At 35.9% G+C, this 25,606-nt stretch overlaps 1 protein-coding gene across 2 annotated transcripts in view; it reads right to left on the bottom strand.

Moving 5' to 3' along the window:
- Positions 1 to 25,606, bottom strand: part of POU2F1 (POU class 2 homeobox 1) — a 178,311-nt gene that overhangs the window by 92,057 nt on the left and 60,648 nt on the right. The window contains exon 1 of one of the 2 annotated variants that reach the window (XM_068541192.1): positions 10,435 to 10,519. The exons of the other annotated variant lie outside the window; for it this stretch is intronic. The gene's annotated coding sequence lies outside the window, so the exon portion shown is untranslated. Of the gene's footprint in view, positions 1 to 10,434; positions 10,520 to 25,606 lie in introns of those variants that run through there. 2 annotated transcript variants of the gene reach the window in all.

Genomic DNA, 25,606 nt, shown 5'->3' with positions numbered 1-25,606 from the left:
AAGTATGAGAGGAAAATAAGTATAATAAAATGTGCTGAAACTCTTACCACATGACACAGAGATCTGTAGTTGCTGGTCAATTAAAAAGGTCAACTTAAATATAAAACCATTTATACATACCTTAAACATTTCATTTTAACACAAAGCACAAAAATATACATTCATTCACCAACCTTTTGATGTTGGACTAAAGCCTTTGCTTTAAGTTTGGATCCACTAATTTGAATTTCCTCTTCTTTCTAGGATAAATCATGCCCTTAATACACACTCTAATATTTCCAGTTTCAATTTCTTTAGCTTTGTTTTTCAAGCTTATCACATTTTCACATTTTACATATGTGTATAAAATAAATATTAAAAACTCAAGGAAAATTTCATGAAACAATGCTCCTTCCTAGGTGTAATGCACTCTGTTATGTTCTAATATATTTCTTTTTTTTTTTTTTTTAATTGATTTAAACCTACTAAAGTGATTCCATGACCCATGGACTGAAAAACTGCTTAAAAGACACGTGAAGCAATCTGAGTACAGAATCTTTTTCCTTCTTACTTACTTTTTTGTTTTTTAAAGAATAATTTATCCCTGATATTTTACAGCTCCCTTGGTCACATCTAATTCAGCAGTATTTTTTTTTTACTTATTACCCTTTATCAAATCTTTTCAAAGCATTCAACTTAAGTTTTCACAGAAATATCACTTCTCTTTCCCTTGATTTATATAATAATTATTTAAATTGTGTGATTAAAATAAGTATAAACCAGCATGAAAAGGCTTGAGAGCACAAACGTGTAAATGACTCCTGATACCCATACAACTCCAGCAGCAGCAGCAGATATGCACAGACATACTAATGAGTAAGCATTCAGCATGCTGTAGTGGAATCATCAGTATGTTTCAAGCAAGAATTCTCATGGCATCAGTTAATTGGATCAGTCATTTAAGAGGTGGTTTGTTAAGAAAGCTACCACACTAGAAAGCAGCTAGTATTAAGTGGCTCATGCTCTGGTGTCTTCCTTAACCTGTGCTATCTTATTTTTCTACAGCCATGCCATAGCTCATTTCCTGCTCAGTCCAACACTCTGGCATCTTTTCAGTAAACATAGTAACATTACAAAATCCAATCCTGAATTGCTTAGCTGTAAAAGCTTAAATCTTGTGTAGCTCTACTAAAGTTTTACCATTACACTAAACTTTTCTGTCTAGTCTATCTTATCATCCTGTTTCTTTACTTCTATAACTGTCTTTTATTTGTTCTAATGTAAAGAGTTTTGCAAAGTCATTTATTTCATGTATGAACACATTCAACAAGTATTTACTAAGTGCTGCCAGACACCAGGATAGGAATTGGGCCTACAACGCTGAGCCACAGAATGCTTACAATTCAATAGTAGACAGAAATATTAAGCAATCATCTAAATACAGAATTACAAAGTGTGAAAATTCCATGGAAGAAAAGATCAGATGACAACACGGCTTTAACACAGGCCTATAATTTGGCTTGACATCCTTGGCTACTATTAGAGTTCTCTAACTTTAAGAAATGGAATGTGACTTTTTCTCTGATTCCATTTACTGAAACCATGAAAAACAGGCTTTGTTTTATTTAAAACCACATGCTGCTTTGTTTATTGTCATTCATCCTTTGAACTACTTTGTTTCACTTCTGATATTGGTAATTTGTGTCTTCTCTCTTTTTCTCTCTCTCTTACTCCCAGGTTTCATAAATTTGTGTGAAAATACAGGTAACAAGTATCCCAAAGTTCTACATGAGATACGAAATCTAAAGATATACTCCTTCACTAAACTAATTAAAATGTTCTTCAGACTAATCAGATGTTATTAATATCTCTTACTATTAACAGTACAGTGGCAGTCACTCCATAAACATTTACTAACTCTCAATCTGTCTGAAATACCGTTCCCTCCCTATATCAACTAGTGAAAAGTCTATCTATCCTATAAAGACAGGCTCAAAAGTTATGACCACAGATCTTCATTCCCCTCACTGTCAAGTAACTATTTGTTTCCCTGAAATCCTATAGCAATGATAATATCCCTCTCTTTTGTTTTTAACTTTCTACTTTGAAATAGTTAGAAATTCATAGGAATTTATAGACAGGTCTCACGCACTCTTCATCCAGTTTCCCCCACTGGTTACATCTTATATAACTAACAGTACAGTACAACTAACAGTACAAATCCAGGAAACTGGTATAGAGCATATGTAAAGTTCTATGTTATTTTACTGTCACGTGTGTAGATTCATGTAACCACCACTGCAATCAAAATATAGAACTATTTTGTCACAAAGAATTCCCTGCTGCTACCCCACTATAGGCATATCCACTCCTCTCCCTCTGGCTATTCCTAATCCTTGACAATCACTCATCTGCCATCCATTTTGATAATTTTGTCATTTTGGGATTATACAAATGGAATCATACAGTATATGACCATTTGAGGTTGGCATTTTTTACTCACCATAATGCCCTTAAGACCCCTCCAAGTTATTCTGTGTATCAACAGTTTATTCCTTTTCATTGCTGAACAGAGTAGTGCATGGTATGGATGTACCATAGTTTGTCTAACCATTCACCAATTAAGGGACTTTTTGGTTGCTTCCAGTTTGGGGTCATTACAAATAAAGCTGCTATAAACATTCATAAATGGCATGTACATAGGATCACAAGCTCCACCCTGGGAGAAAGTATTTGCAAAAGACGTATCTGACTCTCATCTATAATATACAAAGCACATTCACGTACATATTTTTATGTGGACATAAATTTTTTTTCCTCTGGGATAAATGCACAGAAGTGAGATTGCTTGGTCATATGACAAGTATATATTTAGTTTTAAAGAAAATTCCAAATATTTTCCAGAATGGCTGTACCATTTGACATTCTCAAAACAATGTATGAGAAATCCAGTTTTTCTAAATCTACACCAGCATTTGGTAGTGTCATAACCTTTTATTTTAGCTGTTTTAATAGGTATGCAGTGATATCTCATGGTGGTCTTAATCTGCATTTCTTCAATGGCTTATGGACCATCTTTTTATATGCTTATTTACCATTCATATATCCTCTTCAGTGACATGTCTATTCTTTATTGAATTTTTTTAGAAATGCAAAAATCTCTCTCTTTTTTTTTTTGGCTGCACCACATGGCTTGTGGGATTTTAGTTCACCGACCAGGAATTAAACCCAGGCCCTCGGCAGTGAGAGCGTGGAGTCCTAACCACTGGACCTCCAGGGAATTCCACCCAAATCTCTATTTTCTAATGGATTGGTTTTTTTTGGGTTCAGTTTTGAGAGTTCTTCATACACTGTAGATAATAATCTTTTATCAGATATGTGCTTTGCAAATGTTTTTCCTCATTGTGGAGCTTGACTCTTCATCCTTTTAGCAGAGTTTTGCACACAGAAAAACTTTTTAATTTTGATAAAGTCCAGTTTATCAATTTTTTTCTTTTATGGACTGTGCTCCTGGTGTCGTGATTAAGCACTTTTCACCAAGCCCTACATCCTGAAAATTTTCTTCTGTTTTTATCCTAGTGTGAGGTTTAGGTTAAAGGTTCTTCCCCCACCCCTCCCCAAATCATTTGTCAAAAAGACTATTCTTCCTCCACTGAATTGCTTTTGTACTTTAGTCACAAATCCATTGGCTGTACTTGTGTCGATATTTCTGGGTTTTCTATTCTATTCCATTGATCAATGTGTCAATGCCTCTACTGATAAAGCCCTGAGGTTTAATTCCTACAGCTATATAAAAAGTCTTGAAATTAAAGACTGATTCTTCCCCCTTTATTTTTCTTTTTCAAAATTTTGTTAGCTATTCTAATTAGCCTGCATTCCTGTATTAATTTGAGAATAATCTTATCTATTAAAATCTTAACAGAATTAACAGATAGATGCTACTATATATAAAATAGATAAGGGACAAGGACAATATCTTGTAATAAACTATAATGGAAAAGAATCTAAAAAAGAATACATATATATATATCACTTCGCTGTACACCCAAAACTAACAACATTGTACATCAGTATTTCAATCAAAAAAACAAAAGAATCTTAGGGGCATTTTGAGAGGAACTGCATTAAACCTGTATATCAGTTGGGGAAGAATTTATCTTTCCTATGTTGAATCTCCTAATCCATGAACACAGTACATCTCTCCATTTCCGTATATCTTCCTTGATTTCTCCCATCAGCATTTTGTAGTTTTCAGCATAAAAGTCCTGAACATGTTCTGTTGGATCTAAAATTAAGTATTTTTTTTTTTTAGTCATTCTTTTAGGGTAAGGCTGCTAGAAACAAATTCTCTTTGTTTTCCTCCATCTAAGAATGTCTTGATTTCTCCTTCATTCCTGAAGAATATTTTTCCCAGATATAGAGTTTGAGGTTTTGAGCTCTTTCTGTACTTGAAAAATGTTACCCCGCTGTCTCCCAGCCTCCATGGTTTCTGATAAGAAATCCATTATCATTGGAATGTTTTTTCCCCATACGTAAGGTGTCATTTCTATCTCACTATTTTCAAGATTTTTCCTTTGTCTTTAAGTTTACGTAAGTTTTATGATGTGTCTTACAGATTTCTTCAGGTTTATCTTGTTTGGAATTTGCTCAGCTTCTTGGATGTGTAGGTTTATGTCTTCTGCCAAGTTTGGCAAGTTTTCATCCATTATTTCAAGTACTTCTTGGCCCTGCCTGCTTTCCCCTCTCCTTCTCTTACTCTTGTTGTAGTCTTTTTTTTGTCATAATCCTATAGGTACCTGAGGCTCTGTTCATTTATTTGTTCAATTTCTCCTTCTTGTTCAGATTGGGTAATTTCTACTGTTCTATCTTACAGATCACTCTGTCCCCTCCATTCTGCTGTAAGCCTACCCAGTGAGTTTTTTATTTCAGTTACTATGGTTTTCAATTCTAAAATTTCCATTTAGTTCTTTTTTTTTAATATAAATTTATTTATTTTTTTTTTGGTTGTGTTGGGTTTTCATTGCTGTGTGCAGGCTTTCTCTGGTTGCGGCGAGCAGTGGCTACTCTTCCTTGTGGTGCACGGGCTTCTCACTGGGCAGCTTCTCTTGTTGCGGGGCACGGGCTCTAGGATGCGTGGGCTTCAGTAGTTGTGGCTCGTGGGCTCTAGAGCGCAGGCTCAGTAGTTGTGGTGCACGGGCTTAGCTGCTCTGTGGCATGTGGGATCTTCCCGGACCAGGAATCAAACCTGTGTCCCCTGCATTGGCAGGCAGATTCTTAACCACTGCGCCACCAAGGAAGTTCCTCCGTTTAGTTCTTTATATTTTCTGTTTCTTTAATGAGGCTTTCTGCTTTTTTACTGAGACTTTATATTTTATTTTTTATTTCTCTCCTTTTACTGCTTTGGTGAAGAAATTAGTAGTGGAAGTGCTTTAAAAAATTATGGGAATAAAAAAAAAAAATTATGGGAATATGTGAAAAATAAACAGAAACCAGCCTGAAATGTCTCCCATCGACAGACTTTTGGACAATTTGAACAAAGTAAATAAAAATAATAATGAATTATAACCATTACTCATAGGAATTCATGAGTCCATGCTGATATAAATAAATAAACAGGGAGAAGAGAACGTTCTTCCTTACAGTAGAATGTCAAGAAAATTAACATTTGGAAACCATCATAGCAGTAAGTCCAGTCAAGAAACAACTGATACTAAATCTAGTGGGCAAAAATTTGATCACAAAAATTTACAGTTTGCCCACAAAATATATATTAATTACAAAGGGAAGAAGTGTAACTTGCAGTAAAGAAGCTTGGTAAACATCACCTTAATCGAGTGATCAAAGTTAATATCACTAGTCAGGGGATAAATCAAAATTGTGCAACCCTCCCCCCTCCCAAAATGAGAACACAACTTCACTTCTGTGATATTCCTGCCACAGACACATAACCTGAGGAAGTATCACATAGCCCCAATTCAAACACATTCCACAAAATGTATTCTTCCGAAGTGTCACAGTGCTGAAAATCAAGGAAAGACTAAAAAACTATTCCAGATAAAAGAATACTAAAGAGACAACATGACAACTAAATGCAATGCATGATCCTGGATTGGATTCTTTTGCTATGAAGGGCATTTCTGAGATAACAAGAAAAATTTGAATATGGTTATGGATTAGTTGACAGTAATGTGTTATTGTAAATTTCTTGAGTTTATGTTTGTATCATGACTATGTAGAAGAATGTCCTTATTTGTAGGAATTATACACTGAAGTATTTGGCAGTGATGGACCATCAAGTCTGAGACCTACTCTCAAAAGGTTCAGGGAAAAAGTTACTTGTACTATTGTGCAACTTTTCTAAAAGTCTAAAATAATTTTAAAAGAAAGATTTAGCAAAGAAAAAAGGGAAAAAGAAAAGAGATCAACAAACTACCATACACTGTTTTATTATCCTAGTTGAGTCTTGCTCTCCCCACTCCTCAGAAATCTCTGATCAAAAGATGCGTATTAACACTGGCAACACTATAATTCTTACAGAATTGTGAAATGTATAGATAACCTAGCATCAGAGTGCACTTGAAACCAATTAAACAGTATTCTGATGGACATCTCAAAATATGAAGGAGTCTACATTCTAAAGCTCTACATTGAATTAATGGAAGTTCAGTAAAATTTATACTCAGATCTAAGCACTGAGTACTGAACAACTTTCCACAGTTGGTGTCGTATCACTTATTTATTATCCAAAGAAAGAGCTTGAAATCCATTACAACCAAAAACTCTATTAAATATTTTAGAAACTCAGTTAATTTTAAATAAAATCTACCCAGGCATAAGAAAATATTAGAAAATGCATTTTAAATGTGGTATCATAGATATATTGTCATCTTCTTTTAAAACTACTATTTTAGGGGCACTACAATGTGTTATGTCTAAACTTCCTACTTAGGAGACCCTGAGCAAAGGATGTCACATCTGTTATGGGTTGAACTGTGTCTCGCCCAAGATGTTAAAGGCGAATACCCAGGATCTGTGAATGTGACCTTATTTGGAAATAGGGTCTTCAGAGATGATCAAGTTAAGATGAGGTCATTAGGATGAGCCCCAGTCCAATACTATTGCTGTCCTTACAAAAAAGGAAAATTTGAACACAGAGACAGATACATACAGAGGGCAGACAAGAAGAGAGGCATGGAACAGATTCTCCTTCACAACCTTTAGAAGGAACCAACATTGCCAACACCTTAATCTTGAATTTTTAGCCTCCAGAACTATGAAACAATAAATTGCCGTTGTTTAAGCCACCTGGTTTGTGGTACTTTGTTACAGCATCCCTAGGAAACTTAACACAACATTTGAACCTTAATCTTCTCATTTGAAAAATGGGAATGATTATGCTATCTCCCAAGGCGGTTCTTAAAATTAAAATGAGAATATTAGTTATTTTGAAAATAATCAGGAATTATAAAAATAGCTGTATTATTCTAATATCTTGATAAATATTCAATAAATACTACTCAAGATTTTTCTCCTGTTATAACAAGAAATTTTAAGTGATGCTTTTGAACATTTCCATGTTTTTTAACTGAGTTTTAATCCATAGGCCAGAAAATTATCTTTACTGTACATGGTAAGAACAGTTTTATTAATGTTTGAATTAGCTGAACATGGCTGAAGTATAATTTGGTTTCCTTTTTCTTCTTTTTTCTCATGTTTTAATCTTTAAATAACATTTCTTAAGAAGTATGAGTTTTCTCTTTTGAAAACTTTTTTAAAACTTTTTTAAAAACTTTTTTTTTTGAGATATGATTGACATACAAAAAGCCATACATATTTAATGTATACAACTTTAATGTATACAAACTAGATAAGTTTGGAGATAAATATACATCTGTGAGACTACAACTAAAGCCATAAACTTATTCATCACCTTTAGAAGTTTCCTTTGTGTCCCCCGCCCCGTTTTTTAATTAAAAATTTTTTTGTGTGGGGCAAGAGCACGTAACTAAGATCTACCCTCTTAGCAAATTTTAAAATATATAATACAGTACTGTTAACTACAGTCTTCTGAAAACTTAAAATCTAACTACCGGCCCCCCGCCCCAAGAAAAAAAACCCACTAATGCCCCTCTGGCCACATAAGCACTATACAGCAATCCCAGGCAGTTGTGATTCAGAGCACTGGAAACAATCAACAGCATGATTGTTTGGCCAAAAGTGGAGGACAAAAGAATATGAAGGGTTTAACAAGTTGACCATCCAAACAAAAAGCAAGACATAAATTTGTGCATAATGCTTTCTTCTCTTTGCTCTACTTCCTGTACCGCTGTACTTTTCCATATATTAAAAATGAAAGCATGCATGTAGATGTGTATAGCATATGCCCAACAGAGTAGGAATTCATTAAATGTTTGCTGCCCCAGCCCTACTTCACCTCCTTCCCTTCTACTCAGAGGATGATGAGTAGTTTCAAGTAATACTTAGGGTAGTTAATAACTTTGTAATCTCATCATAATGTCACTGTATCAATAAATTTCATACCACCTTCACAAGCTCCAGTTAGTTAGAAAGAATTTAACTAAAAAAATAAAATTTGTCAATGTATCTCACCTTTTATAAAGCTCTAACACATGACCATCTAGAACAGAAAGGTACCAGAAAATCTACTTTACATTATTTCTCATTTTGAACAGTAGAGATTAAAATGCACATAAATTACAATTCTTTGGTATAAGATCTCCACATTACCAGGAATAAAACAGTTATGTGACATGGGCTACTAAAAAATGTACTTTTTTATATCTCACTGTCTACATTCTGTGCATCCCCACCCTCTTTAGGCCAGGCAGGTCATGGTGGTAATTTAATGAAAGATCCCTGGGGAAAGGTGAATTTCAAGGGATAAGTCAGGTTTTAAGGCAAAGATTCTCCTGGTTTGGGAAAACTCAGGTACTCAAGGTATTTTACTAAAGAAGAGGAATTTTCTTTATACTTTCATCATTACATCTTCATTTAAGATAATCAGCTTTTGTTTATCCCAAAGCCAACCAGACACTTGAAATGTCTTAATTTCTGACTAATACTCTTTACTGTAACATCAAAATTTTTTCATTAAGGGTGTCAACTAATTTTGAAAGGTCTGTTTTAAAAATATTTTAGGAAAATAATCATTGTTTGATGATCAACTATAATAAGTAAAAACACTGGAGAGACAAATGCTCAGTCTCACTAAATATACCTCTAGACTTGCTCAAAGTAGTTTAGTTTAAACATGTATTTATAATATACAAATATATACTTTTTGAGGGGGTATAAAACTTACACCTTGAAATTACATTATAAAATAGCTAATATGATTTCTATAGCTAAAATCATTACAGAGGAAGACACGGTTTTATGGTTTCTCTTCACTACCTCAGTATGTCTCTAAAGTGCTCAGATTTTTGAATGGGTGAATTAAGAGAGAGGAAATAATTCCATAATCAGTATCAGTTAACAAGGGTTAGGTTGGATTTACGATTAAATTTTAATTCCAAAAATAAACAGACTGCATAGTTTAGTAATAGGCTTTGGCATCAGAGAAAACTGCGTTTAAACTCCAGTTCTAGAATTCTAAAATTCTAAACTATATGACCCTTCCTAAGCCTCAGTTTCCTCATCTGTAAAACAGGTACAACCATACTCCCAAGAGTTCTCCTCAGATTTGAACAAAATGTATCCAAAAGCTTCAATGGCCCCTAGTAGTTAATTAATGGTTGTTAATATTATTGTTAATAGATAAAATATTTTACGTAGAATAAATAAAACCATTTCTTCTTTGCTGTTGCTACAGGAACATATTCAGTTACACAAAAGGAAAATCCATATGAAATGTCACTATGGTTTGTTTATTCCCTCAGGCATGTTAATTTATATTTAAGGTACTTAAAAAAATGAGAATTTTAAAAAGGCATGAGACTAGGAGTCTAGATTCTGATCTCAGCTCTACACTGGCTAAGGAAGCACTGAACTTCCTTAAACAAGTTCCTTCATCATTGGTAAAATGTAGGTTATAATATTTTGATTATAGATTAATTTTATAAAACTATTATTTACAAAGAACTTCTATTAAACTACCACATAGGAATTATTGCTAATGTTATATTATCACGATAAAGATGATACTTAACATGTACCCTATTTGCATTAATTTCACAACTTTTCCAAAAGAAACCAGAGCCTAATCTAAGTATTAGGGCAATCCTAAACTATTTTCCATTGAGGGCTAGGGCACAGGCATTCTAAGCATAACTCAATTATATCAATAAATATCAAACAAATTTCAGAGTTAAAAATGAAATATATATATTTAAGTCATTTTTATAGTCATTCCACAAAATTAAAGGCAATCATCATAACACCTGGATTTATCAGAGGCCACTAAATTAATAGCTTTTATTAGCAGAAAATATTTACCAGGTATAGAAAGACTGCATTCTTTCTTTGAATTGATTCATTGAAAACTGAGAGTAGTTTGGTAATTAAAAAGGCAGGAAAGCTCTTCTTACTTTTCCAGTCTATGAATACAAAAAGAGAAAAAGGCAAGACTGAGTAAGTTGTATAAAATAACCTAACACTTTAAGTGGGAACAATTACAAACGGTGGAGAACGCTGGATTACCCATCAAGGTATGGTTAGCTGCCTAAACATAAAGTGATTAGAGGCAGGCAGCTCTCTTGTGTCTACTTGTCATCTACAAAATGGAGTTACTAGCACCTGCCCTTACTTCAGAAACGTGGAGGTAAATCAGAAAGTTCTTGGAACATGTATTATAAGGGGGTGGTCTTTCATGAAGCTAGATAAAAAAGCCTACTTAGTATTTTCTTTAAAGGGTATATTTCATTAACTTAACAAAAGACCCCAAAATCCAACACTAACCTCCCTCCAAATTTACAAGTATCTATTTCAACTGGCTATACCCACACACATAGATGACAGACATAAATGAATATAGATTGCTATCACTGTATTCTGGAAAAAGGTGCAAGATTACATTTTGTCTTTGAAAAATGAGAAAGAGCAATACTTGGCACACACAGGTGTGTAAATTTACCATCACTGGTTGACCATGACATTCTTTGCCATGAGGCCTCAGAACCCTAATAGTAGGTTCAAGCAGCCAGCCTTAACAGATGAAGAGGAGATGGTACATGCACTGACTCTTATTTGCCAACTACCTCTACTACATAGCTTTGTTTGAATTAGTACAACTAATCAGTAATTGGTATAAATTAGTATAACTGATCGAGTAGTGTAACATTAATGAAAACCATCTAAGTTTTATATAACTGTACTCAGTACTCATGTTAACTAGATCATATAATTTTTTTTCTATACATTCTGTGATGTTCCTAACTACTTCATGAAACTTTGAACCAAAGCTTAGTTAAGTTCAATGGTGCAAACAAAATCAAATATGTAAATAGTTGAAACTACCTTCTTAAAAAGGAGTTATTTTTGTGAGAGAAGGGGCTTATAGTAGCTCATAATACTTGAAAATAGAGATCAACATTAAAATTCTGCCACCATTCTCCAACAGTGGTCAAAAATTTACTAAGACATTTTATTATGTTATACAACTGAAAAGAAACTGAATTTTTTCTCTCTCTTGAAAAAAAAGTCTGATCTATATGTACTTTAACTTCTTTAAAAGAATTTTAAAATTGTTAAGTTGTAAGAGGATATACCTAAAACAAAAAACAAAACAAAACAGAAACAGATGGACAACTAAATACACAAAACAAATATAAACTTCAGCACACCCACCAAACTCCTCCAGAGCAGGAACTATAATGAATAAGGAAAACCCACCTACCCTTCCTCCTTTAGACCAGTGTGATGGTTACAAACTGACAAGCTCTTTCTGGCTGTCCACTGGCACATCTACAGACCTCTTATTCTTTTGAAATTTCCCCAACTTAAATTGGATGCAAATAAGCCAGGTGTGGTCCCTACAAAAGTAATCCTGCTAGTCCCTACTGAGTTTCCATAGAAACATGCACAGCTGGCAATGGCAAAGAGGTTGTGTACTGGCCTCAAGACTAGCTTAAAAAGTTTCAATACTCATTGAATGAAATAACAATTATGGTATCTTAGTAAAGAACAAATACAAAAACAACAACAACAACAAAAATCCCATCTTTGCTTGAAACATTAAGCAAAATAATGGAAAGTATTTTCTTCTAGTCCAAAAGTGGCTTTCAGCCTAGCAGCAGCTATTAATCTGTCTGTGAAAAGTTACAATTACCAATGGCAACCATTCTTTTACCAAATAAATATATTTTATGAGAGTATTCCCTGTAGGTCACTTAATGTAATAACCAACATCCAGAGAGAAACAATATAAAGTCTAATCTAAACAGTAGTAAATACCGTGTATCTTCTCCTTAAATAAATTCAGTATGACTCTTCACTGGTTTTACTAAAAATAAATGTTTTTACAGCAGTGATTCTCAAAGGGCAATACCTAGATCAGCATCATGAGGAAAATTATTGGAAATGTAAATTCTTGGTCCCCTACCCCAGACCTACTGAATCAGAAACTCTGGGCGTGGGAGGTCTAGCAATCTGTGTTTTCACAAACCCTCTAGAAGATTCTGATACATGCTAAAGTTTGAGAACCACTGATTTACAGTGCCAAATTTCAGAGGAGGCTGAAATATGAAATAGAAAATGCAATGCTTTATCTGACCCCTTGGAACTAAGTAAGGCATAGTAACAAATGTAAAGGAAAACTCACTGGCCTCCTGAATTAAGTCTCTTTGCTAGTATCTCACTGTCTAAAAGATATGCAGAAATTAACAGTGGTACATCATGTCTGTCTTTCCTACACATGCCAAGCACAAAAGGAAAATCAGAAGTGTCTGTTCCTGATTACTCAAGGAGAGGAAGATCCTTGCATGTAAGACTCAATCCACTGCCATTCCCAGCCCATTACCAATCACAACCCATTTCCAATCACTGAGGTCTTCAGACACAGGGCAGCAAACCTAACCATTTATTACATTATAATAAAAGAGAGATATCTTTTTTTCAAGACATCAAACATGTATGTAGGGATGAGCGTGAAGTTTGAGTCATAAATTTTAACCTTCCTCACTACAGTTGGCCCTCCATGTCTGTGGGTTCTGCATCCACGGATTCAACCAACCAATGTAGATCGAAAATATTAAAAAAAAAATTCAGAAAGCTCCAAAAAGCAAAACCTGGCAACTACTAACAGGGCATTTGTATTATATTTACAACTATTTATGCAGCATTTACATTGTATTAGGTATTATAATTAATCAAAAGATGATTTAAAATACTATATCAGAGGATGTGTGTAGGCTATATGCAAATACTATGTCATCTTATACAAGGGACTTGAGCACCCTTGGGTTTTGGTATCTACAAGGGTCCTGAAACCAAGCCCCCCAGTGCCAAGGGATGACTGTACTTGTAAAAAAAATTTTTAAGAAACATACATGGATGCAGTTCTTCCTTAGTATCTAACATATTAGATAGTTCATGTACTACAAAATACTCTTTTCATTTTTCTATTAACTTCTGTATAACCATTTATAATTCCTTCCCTATTTCCTTTAAGACAATGGGCAGCACTTCAAAAAAAAACCCAGCCCAGGTAGTGACATTAAAGTGATCAGAGAGATATATAATGGAGAAAAACCACTGGGTAAATCAAATATTCCATATGTCATTAGAATCAATGAATTCAAGCCAACTGAATAGTTTTCTGAAGGTCATAATTTAAACTAAATTGTTAAATACCTTCAGTATTATACCTGCAGAATGTACTTTAAAAATCATATTTTAAGTAAATTGAAGACTGGTCACAATTTACAAAAAAAAAAAAAAAAAAAGCAGGAAATTCAAAGGAGAGTGTTTATTTACTTACTCCCAGGATTATTCTGTAATCTGTTTTGTGATAAGAAATATGATGAAACTTACTCAAAGGTCAGATTCTTGACTTTACGAACAAGGCAGGAAGCAGAAATGAATATACATTTGACTTGTTTTCTCCTGCTTGTTATTTTCTTTTCTTAAATTAGAAAACACTTGAATTATAAGAACATTTTTACTCAAATATTCAAGGAACATTTTTACTTAAGGGAAAAATTCAAATCTCAATTTCTAAGCTTAACGTATTTCCAGCAGTCTCTATTCTTTTGGAAAAAGAAATATAAAGAAAACAAATCCTAAGGTCATCACTATTGTCATATAATTTTTAAAAAATTCTACATCAAAGCAGCAATACAGAATAAATTTAAGTAGGAAACTGATTCACAGGCTCCTCTTTCTCTTTGCTAAATATTGGTGTTCCTTCAGGCCCATCCTTGGTCCACTTCTCACTATACCAGTGGCTGCCAAAGTATTGTCTTTGTGCCACTAGTGGGCCAGAACTGATCCAATAATGCCAATTTCATTGACTTTGATGTTTGACTGTGGGCTACACACTAGTGGTGCATGCTGGTTGCCATTCCAACTCTCCCACGTGGATAAGGGCAATGATAATCAGCTCAAGGGAAAGACCTGAATGCTTAAGTCCCCCTAGTTAGTGACTCGTTCAGGAATGAACTGTATCCCAGAAGTTTACTCAATTCTGGCTGATGAAATCAAGGAAAGAGCTCATGAACTTTTATGGGATAGTTACTCTCACTTTGAATACAGACAGTAAGCGGGGACTCTCCTTTCTTTGGACGCGAACAAGGAAGCATATTTTCCTGGCTGCTGCTGGAAGTTGTTTTGCAACCATAAGGGAAAGAACCTGAGGGCACAGCAACACAAAGAGCCCAGTTCTACCATCCTTGAAGCTTCTGATCTCTTAATCTTGTGAGCCAAGTCAAACCAAATATATGGGAGTGCGTGTGTGCACATGTGTGTATATACACATATAATTTTCTAATGTGAATTTGAGAGAAAGCAAGTAGGACAGTGAAACAGGCATGGCAGATCTCAGGAGCTCCAAGCCAGCAGCATTTCTACAGAGTAGCCGGACTTCATTTTGCCTACTACGAAGGGATGAGAGCCCCTATAGTAATGTCACTCAGATAATCTTCTACTACCCCAGACCATTTGGGAGACAAAATGAGGCTATTAAAATTATCTATTCTAAGCTTGAATTTGCTATTAAACAGATTTTATTTTCACTTTAGAAAAATTCCCCAACAATAAGCTAACATGTTATAGAAGAATGTTATGCTTAGTGTGAAAGAGGGAAGCACCTAGCACCTCCTCCCACCCTGAAAAAATATCAATAAAACCTTAAAAAAAAAAAAAAAAGTATTGTATTGTAGACCACCCCTAACAATCTCCTTATACTTAGAGAGACCATCATCTCCAGACAACTCACCATTCTGGCTGAGCCCCTTCTTACAAATATACCATTCCTTTGTACTACGATAATCTCAATACTTAGAGAAAAATTAGACAGGAAGATGCAGAGTACAGGCCATTAAAGAAAATAAAAGTGGCACAACTAATCATAACATAATCAGCTTGTGCATACTACCAATGGACATTTTCCAAGGTTTTTCCTTATCATTTAACAAGAATAGTTTAAGCACCATTGTCCTCTGTCACTAGATTTAGAATCAAATCTAACATAAAAGGTAACCTTTATCTCTCCTGGTTCTTACAAACAGCAAAGGATAAAAATCTTAGAGTTTTAGAGCAGGGAGAAATGTTAACAACAATCGACCCAATCCCTTCATTGTACAAACTAAGAAACTGTGTGCAAGGTTGCATGATTTATTTTGGAACACCCTGTGAGTGACGGCACAGCTGAAATTCAGATCCATTTTCTGATTTTTAGTCCATATAAGTGCTCTTCACATTGACCACCTCCCTTTTAGAAATGCAAAAATATTTTCCAACAATTTTATAAAGTCACTTTTTAAAAAGTGATCAATGTCATGTCAATCTTTTTAAGTATACTGACTACTGATCATTATTCTCTAACAGTCACGTTATAATAAGTGTTTATATATTCATTCATTAATTCATTCACTCAACAAATAACTTTAAGAAATTATTATGTATAGGGCTCCGTACTCTGCTCCACAGGGCCAGAAAGATCAATCAGACATGAAAAGCTCTCAGACTGAAAGCAATCAGACTGAAAAGCTAGAACAAGACATTAGAAATAGATAACGTAAGTAAAAGCTGAGAAATGTTTTTACTTTTTGTTAAAAGGGAACAAACATATGCATATTTTAATACAAAAGAGAAAATGTAGTTTTCATGAAATTTTAAGGATTCCTTACTTATGCTGAAAACCTATAAGTAACTAGATATTTACGGAATAAAGTTTATTTTTAAAAAAGTAGATTAAATACTTAAATTCTGTAACATAATTTGGGGTTTGGGATATTGCCTTTCAAGTTTCATATCTAAGACACTATGACCCTTTGTCATTATCTCTTGTCTCCTATGTAAAAACCTAGATTTATAACTCAACTAAGTTTAGTTCCACTGGCTGAATACAGAATAAGGTAAAAATTAGGGTAATTTACAACAACTGAGTCAGTAAAAGATAGGAATTTAAGTTATGACAATCTGGTGTGATTTTTATGCCATCATAAAATTAAAATTAATTACCACAAAACGTTAGGCCATGTTAGGCCACCAACATAAATACACCGGGAATTCCCTGGTGGTCGAATGATTAGGACTCCTCGCTTTCACTGCCGAGGGCACAGGTTCGATCCCTAGTCGGGGAACTGAGATCCTACAAGGCGGTGTGGCCAAAAAAAAGAAAGAAAGAAAATGCATAAAATGCATACACCACCACAGGGATGTACACCAAGTTCATGGGCGTTACAGCCTTTGCAATTTCTGTTCCTTCAGTCTAGGATGCTTTTGCCCAGGTGGCTTCTTTTTATTTGCTATTCCAGTTTCTGACTGAAAGTCATCTCCTCAGCGAAGCCTTCCACCATGCAATCTAAAGAACATCCCCCCGCCCCTGCTGCCCTGTCACTATCACGTCACCCCATTTTATTCTATGTTCTCATAATTTAAAAACTTATTTACTCGCTCCACTAAAAGGCAGTCTTCCTGGGTGCAGGCATCTTTTTAGTCAGTCTTATTCACAGCGGCAACCTTAGTGCATGAGAGAGCACAAGAGGTGCTCAAAAGTATCTGTTGAATGAATGGTGCCTAGAAAGTCAGTAAGAATTAGATCAAGGATATCAGCTTAAGTCCACAATAAAACAAACTCCTTGAAAGAAACTATTTCCAAAAAAGACAGGACTATGTGCTCAGAGAACTCATCTACTGATCTTTAATAAGAGCAGCCCTCCTAACAAAACCTTACTATAAGTATACTCCTGATAGCAAATCTGAAATTCAAAAGTTAAAAAAAATTCTGTCTAGTAAATACTTCTTTTTAAAAGTCAGGGCCATAGGGGAAAAAGACTAGCTTCTGGTTTGTGTTCTTGGCCATTTAAAAAGCAACAAGTTTTATTTTATTTACTATGTTTCCCCTAGATTAGCAGGGGTTCTCAGAAACAATAAATTTAGAACTGTCTTCTAATTAATGGACGTGAAATCTGGGAACATTCTGAGTAGAAATTCTAGATTCAAACTATAAATCAAGACTGACATTCAGAATCTTGGTAAACAGGGGTAAGGCTAGTTAATACCTAAATTAAAATTTGCTCAGCAGCCTATAAATAGACACAAATCTTGCAAGAAACTCAGCCATTCCAAATCACATCTTGGAGACAGACTGTGCCTTTTAACTTTGCAAAATAAGACTAATCATGTTGGGAGTCCTGTTGAGATTCCAGCTTCTCTTTGAAAAATTCTGAAGAAGTCAATCCCTCTATTTGCTATGGCTGAACAAGAAAGCACACTATTACAGGAAAACGGATGAATCATTTATCTGTTAGTCAAGCACTTACTATGCACCAAGGTGTTAAAAGAGGTGTGTAGTTTACTTAGATTTACCCATGTTACTGATTTCTTTGCTCACCATTCCCTCTTGCATCTGAGTTCAATGTCCCTCCTTCTTAAGTACATCCTTTAAAAGTTCCTTTAGTGAAGGTATGATAGTAGCCAACTCAGTTTTTATTCGTCCAAAAAAAGTTATTTCATCTTCATTCTTGAATAAAAGTTTAGCTGGGTAAAAATTTTAAGGTTGGTAGTCATTTTCCCTCAGCATTTTACAATTTCATTGTCTTCAGGCTTCCATTTGTTGCTATTGAGTACTGTGAAAATGTGGCACTTTTATGGGCAATTATCTATTCTTCCTGTCCTCTATTAGATAGTCTCTTTAAAGCTGATTTTCTGCAGTTTCACTATAATATATCTAGGTATAGAATTTTTATCTACCCTGCCTGGGCTTTTATCCTGCTGCCTAAAACTGAGAATTCATGCCTTTCATCAGTTCTAGAAAATTCTTAGCCAGTGTGTATTTGAATTGATAATAGCTGAGAACCATCTCTATTATCTCTGGAACTACTGCTACAATTAGATTCAGTATAAACTTGCTCATTCTATTCTCCGTATCTCTTAACTTCTCTTTCATATCTTTCATCTATAACTATTGCTATTCATCTGCTTATTTTCCTGACATCTGTCATTAACTCACTCTTCAAAAAGTATACCTAATCTACTCTTTAACTTGTTCACTGAGTTTCTAAATTTCAGTAACTATTTTTTTCCTTTCTAGAGATTATCTCTTTGCCAAATCTACTTAGTCATTTTCACAGTTTGTTTCTTGCTCATGTTTTCAATCCCCTTTTATTACTACAACATTTAAAAATTAAATAGTAAACCTGATTGATTCCAATAATCTAAAGTCTGTGGGAGGCAGCGGGGCGTCTACTTCTATTGTTGGTTGTTTTGCTGCAAGTCTGATGTTGGCTTGTTCCTTCCCAGGTTCTGTAATTTTGGGTTATAGACTCATATTTAGAAAACTAATCTGGAGGAGTCTGAGAAGCATAGGTTCAAAGTACATTCCTTCAGAAAGGCCATACATTTGCCTCTGCCCAATCTGAGGCACTTCTAGCCTGGGATCACTTTTATTTCTTGGCTTTGGGTTTCCCAGACCACACAGATAGTATAAATTTAAACTTCAAATCTGTATTTAAAAAGAGCTAAGGTTACAAATTCTCAGGGAAGACTTGTACATAGATGTAAGGTTAAGAGACAAGCCTTCATTGCAGCACTCTGATGGTAGATGGATGTTTCTCCTGGCCTACCCTTTAGCTAAGGGTGTAGGTCTTTAAGAATTCCAAGCTTTATGCAGGGATCTCAGCTCCATTTCCCCACCCTGAAAAGTCTAGTCTTCTGTCTAGAACAGACATTAAAACACAAGGCTCTGGAGGGTGGTTTGGACAAAGGCCCTTAGGGCAGCCCCAGTGTTAATTTGGTGACCATACATTTTCCTCTTCATGGACCCTGTGGAAATCCCTCATATCCTTGAGCTTGCACGAAAAACATGTAAAGGGATGTTATAGGCATTTGTAGGAGTCTTGTAGAATTTCTCTGAATAATCCATTACAGTGCCAGAGGTCTCTGAGAATAAGGTGTAAAATAAACAGTTTCAATCTTCAAAAGCAAGCTCTAAGTGTTGTTTGCTCCTCTGTGTTGCCATAGCACAGTGTATCCTCTATCACAGCTCTTCCTTTACTCCACTCTTGTCACTGTGGTTTAAGGTCTCCTCCCCTGCCCAGATTTTAAAAGACATTTCTAGTGCTCAGTAATCCAAGGTAATGTGTCAAAAATGACGTTACCTCAGTGATTCCTGCCTTGGCTACAATAAGAAAATAAGAATCAGCAGACTGTTTCTTTAGCTTTACTATAACTTCGGTGATAAGGGCCAAGCACAGTGACATGTTTACAAGATGCTCTCTAAATTTTTTAAGAATGGAGATCTACCAAAGAAAGGTTTTGAAAAATGCTCTTAACAGGACAGCCGGAATGGACAATTATCAGCTGATTCTGGGCCATGTGTCACAGTAATCTAGACGGTGGTAGCTTAAACTCAGAGACAGAAGCTACAGGGACATATTCTACACATTTTTTAGAGGTAAAACTGACAGGTGTCTGATTTGATGTGAGGGATGAGAAAGGGATTGACTCAGCCTACAGAAAATGAACTAGAACACAGAGATGAAAGTTACAACAAGGGGACATATTTCAAATTAATATTAAGGGAGAACTATTTAAAATTAGCATATTTACAAAAAAAAATATGGAATGATTCTGATTATACCACTCACAGTTAAAACTTTTTCATTGTATTTCATTTGATGGGCACCAGGAAGTCAACTGCAGCAATGCATCCAGGACTTCTACTATCTGGCCATAACCTTCTCTTCCAACCTGACCTTTCACTATTCCTTTACCTTCCCTAAACTTCAGTTAAATGGAGTTACTCACGCTCACAATTTTCTGCAACTGTCCTGTATTTTCTCTCCTTTGTTCCACTTGCTCCTGCGGTCAGAAACCCCTCTAAGTATTCAGATTCTACCCATCCTTCAAGATCTAGTTCCACTGCCACTTCTTCAATGAAGCCTGACATAAACAACCTTCTTGAAAAGAGTTTCTGTGCCTTATTCAACTCTGGAGCTTTCTGAAAATTACCACAATGCCTTTTCTGAAGGCACTGAGAAATGAATACTTGATGGGGATGCTAGAGAAAAAATTAAATTCCTTGAAGGGAGGCTGAGATTGAACTCTGATTTCCCCTCTAATTTTTAAGATTTTGTGATTCTATAACACCTCTATTCAAACAGTCTTAAGATGTACCTAAAGAACTATTTGCTTTTAATATGTTAAACATTTATTGAACAGTCTTCTTGTACCAGATACTGTGTTAGGTAGGCTTCAGTGAGATCCCATTTAATCCTAACAAAGTTCTCTGAAGCAGTTATTCTTTGTAACTTAAAAAAAAATTTTTTTTTAAGCAGTGTTTTGTTTTGTTTTTTTTAATTTTATTTAATTTTGGCTGCGTTGGGTCTTTGTTAAGTGAGGGCTACTCTTCGTTGCGGTGCGCAGGCTTCTCACTGCGGTGGCTTCTCTTGTTGTGGAGCAGGGGCTCTACGTGCACAGGCTTCAGTAGTTGCAGCACGCGGGCTCTAGAGCTCAGGCTCAGTAGCTGTGGCGCACGGGCTTAGCTGCTCCGTGGCATGTGGGATCCTCCTAGACCAGGGCTTGAACCCGTGTCCCCTGCATTGGCAGGCGGATTCTTAACCACTGCGCCACCAGGGAAGTCCCCTATTCTTTATTTTACAGATAAGAAAAAGCAGATTCAGGCAGATTGTCCTAATACAGAAGCTATAAGAGTGGCAGAATAAAGGTACAAACTTTAACTTTAAGCCTACTGCTCTTAAACCAACATCACGGCTGCCAACCAATTTAGAATTTAATTTCCACATTTAAATAAAGAAAAATACATTGAAAATATCACAGACATGAATGAATCCAGTATAGACAACAAATAAAACAAGTTATTCTTTGATACTTGCAACAACAAAAAAATTTTTCAGCAAAGCAAAACAACTCGCCTACTCAGCAGGTTCAATTCAATTCGAAAAGCATTATTTATTTATTGTGAAAGGTGTTAACAAAATTCTGAAAGAAACAGGCTAAGAATAACATTAAAGTCGAGAGTCTATCATTGTATGTATTAGAGTTCATGGTGGCATGGAAGAAGATTCTATAGCTTAACACTAAAGATGAAACATCAAGTTATGCCCCATTTTTCATTAAATTAAGAGAGAAATATAACCTAATATTTCATAAGCTCCTCTTCACAAGCAGTGTTCTATAGGAGCAGGGTTTCCCACTTTTGCCTCCAGATCAGACTATGGAGAGGTAAGGATCACCTACATTAAAATGTATAAAATCTTAGTTTCACCAAAAAGTTTTTTTTTTTTTTTAAAGTTTCTTGGACTATTTACAGTGGGAATGGCAAAGTAAGTATAGTATGGTATTTTCAAATAACTGAAAAATAAACAGGAAATGGATTTTAAGTCCTGATCATTATCATTCTGTCAAATAACAACAGAAAGCCAGAGATGCAATGTGGTCTAACAGAAAGCAAAAACTGTGGAAGCCAGAGCACTGGGCTTCTACCTCTCACTTTTCACAAATTTACGCAAGCAAAATATGAAGCTAGCTAGTTAAACTCAAAAGTTAGTATATACGATTTGTTAACTAGCATGGATGCCAAGGATGTTTCCTCATGGAAAACAGAAGACTACTTGAAACTTTTCATCCTAACAAACTACAGAGGCTGGCAAATTCTTGTCTTCTACCACATGTTGATACCTGGGCATTTAAACGGCATTCTGGTGTCCAACTTTTCAAACACATTAGAAAGATGAAAGACCTTAAAATGTCCCTTCACACAAACAACAGTCTAGCCCCGGACTGCCAAATGAGAAAAAGCAACTATTCTGGACTCTCCACTTTCACATTTTCACAATACTGCTGCCATTTCTTCTTACAAATAATCACCAATACCCACAATTCTGATCTTCGTACCTTACTCATTTATCTATCTATCCAATCATCCGTTCATCCTAACAAACAATGAATGCCAGCCATCCTGTGTATCTCTGACATCTAGCTGAGGGATCAGCAAATGTTTTCTGTGAAGTAAATATTAGAGGTAGTAAACATCTTAAGCTCTGTGGGCCCATGATTTCCAGCACAAACTCTTCTTCTTCCTTCTGTTTTTTTAAACAACACTTTGAGAAGATAAAAACTCTTCATATAGCTCAGAGGTCTCACAAAAACAGGGCGGTTTAGATTTGGCCAAATATTTATGATTCAGTGGATGCCCAATAAATATTTCTGAATAAAATTTAAGTTGAATAAGATTTAGTTCCTTTCCTCAAAAAGCTCACGATGCAGTGGAAGAGGGAACAAGTAAAGTAGTGATTCAGTACCAGATAACATGTGCTATGAATGAGGTACGCATAAGATAATAACAGGTTAATGCTCAATACATGTTAACATGTACCAAGCACTATTCTAAGTATTTGACCATACTAACGAATCTACTCTCATAGGAACAAGCCTATAAGGTAAGTTCTACTATTACTCCCATTTTACGTATGAGAAAACTGAGCGATACAGAGATATTTAGTAAACTACCCAAGGAGACCTAACCAGCAAAGAGTGGAGCTGAAGTTTTAACCTGTCTAGTCTGTCTCTGGAGCAAGTCCTGCATTTAAACTCTTAGCTAAGATGCTAAAGGGGCTGAGAAGAGCTATAACATCTAAATCAGACAAGAAATTCAGAGGACGGTTCGTTGAGAAGCAGAAACAAGTGAAACAAAGAGTACTGGGATGGAAATGTATAGAAAAAGTAAAACATGGGAAGGGAAAGAGGTGTGATACGTATTCACAAGTCCAGGAAGCAGCAAATGGTATATGTGAGGAGGTGAGGAAGTGTTGGGAGGTGAGGTTAGAGAGGTGAGCAAGGACAATGTCATCAAGTCCCTCATATTTAAGTTTCGACTTAACTTTAAATACTTAAAAGTTTAAATTTTGACCTTAAATCTTTAAGGGTTTTAAGCAAGAGTCACATAATTGTTTTTTAAACTTTTTTTGGTAGTCTACTTAGTAGCTATATGACTATAAGTTAACAGGGCGTAAGTCTGAAAACTGAACCATCACGTGAACCCAAGGCAAGAGTGGGGGCTAGAAGTAAGGCAGTAGTCCGGGAATGGAGAAGAAACAAGCATGAACAGCATTAAGGAGGCAGCCTTGCTACCAATTTAAATGCTCAGTTGGGTGAAGGAGATGAGCAGAATGACTGCCAGCTCTGGCTCGAGTGACTGAGTAGGTGGTGGTGCTGAGTAGGAGGAAAACATGAGTACAAGAAGGGAAAATGTGGGAGTGAAGGGGGAAAAGAATGAGTTTGGATATGCTTAATTTGATATGCCTATGGGTTCTCAGAGGTTCAGCAAGTAGCTGAATTTATAGATCTGAAATGAAGAGGAAAGGTCCCTATCTTCTTCCTTTTTTAAAAAAAAAAAAAAAGATTTATTTTATTATTTATTTATTTTATTTTTGGCTGTGTTGGGTCTTAGTTGCGGCACACGGGGTCTTCTTTGAGGCGTGTGGGCTCTTCTGTTGCTGCGCAAGGGTTCCTCTCTAGTTGTGGCGTACGGGTTTTCTCTCTCTAGTTGTGGCGCACAGGATCCCACAGAGCACATGGGTTCTGTAGTTTGCGGCACACGGGCTCCCTCGTTGAGGTGCACGAGCTCAGTAGTTGTGGTGCACGGGCTTAGTTGCCCCGCCGCATGTGGGATCCTAGTTCCCTGACCAGGGATCAAACTCGCGTCCCCTGTATTGGAAGGCAGATTCTTAACCACTACCACCAGGGAAGTCCCCCCTAATTTCTTCCTGATCAAACTATTCCTCAACACACTGCCTCACTCCAGAATGATTCCACACACCAGGCAATCCTCCATGTCACTTATAAACTGTCACCTCTATCCCTCATTCTAACCATATCACAATTCTATAACCTCCATAGTGATGTCAAAAACTGTCTGTCCTACAGACAAATGCCAAGGATCTCTAGATCTTCAAGCTTCAACTTTTCTTTATTCAATCAGCAAACTAAATCTTCCTTATTCGCTGCTTTGTTAACCTATCACCTTGCCTGGTGTACAAAAGAGCACCCGCAGGGACAGGAGTACAACAAAAAAAAGACACCTAGAAAAGAAGATTCTTGATAATAGTTCTCATTGCAATTTCTAATCTAAGCAAATGTGCATTACACTTTGTTCCCTCCAGGATAGGGGAGGGAACACATGCAGTGTGGAGGTTACAGCAAGGATTGCGTCATTTTAGGTTCCTGATTGCATGGTGAAAGGTTAACGTTGCACAAGCAGTGTGGTCAGTTTAAGGAGATGTTTGTATGCATCATGGTGAGCTAATTAACTTGAGCTAAATTTGTATTCATATTTGTTTCCTGGGGGGTGGGGTGGAGATATTATAATCGCAGGCTTCTACTACCCAGTGGCCTTTATTACACCTGGTACTAGACCATTGTTTCTTAACCTCAGCACTATTGACATTTTGGGTTGGGTAATTCTTTGTTGTGGAGACTGTCCTGCACAGTAAAGGATGTTAGAGGCAGTGTCCCAGGCCTCTAACGACAAGATGCCAGTAGCACCCTTCTCCCAGACATGGTCAAATATCTCCTGAGAGGCAAAATCGCCCTCATTTCAGAACACCGCTTTAGACCCACACAAATTTACTTAACACCCTTTTTTCTGTGCTTCCCTCTCCAGTTCTGAACTCTCCTCTGGAACTAATCCTGATTCCTGGAATGCTCTTCCACATTCAGCAGGCCTATCTTTTGTTATTCAAACAACTCTTAAAACCCCCTTTTTATAAGCCTCAAGCACCACAATTACGTCCCAGAATTCTAAAAAGCATGAATATTTACATGCTACTAGAAGGCATTCTCCTCTGGATCTGATCTTCAGTTTGCCAGGAATTTGTCTAACAACATGCTGGTTAATTGTGGAGGTGTTTTAATATTTTTCATTTGTCCAATATCTAGTTCTCTAAGTCTTTACAAAGTTCTAGTATTCTTCAACTTAATAGCCACC

Source organism: Eschrichtius robustus, chromosome 3 (assembly GCF_028021215.1).
Source record: "Eschrichtius robustus isolate mEscRob2 chromosome 3, mEscRob2.pri, whole genome shotgun sequence".
In the NCBI taxonomy this organism is placed as follows: Eukaryota; Metazoa; Chordata; class Mammalia; order Artiodactyla; family Eschrichtiidae; genus Eschrichtius; species Eschrichtius robustus.
Note: the sequence above shows the minus strand (reverse complement) of the source record. Positions and strands in the feature narration are given on the sequence as shown.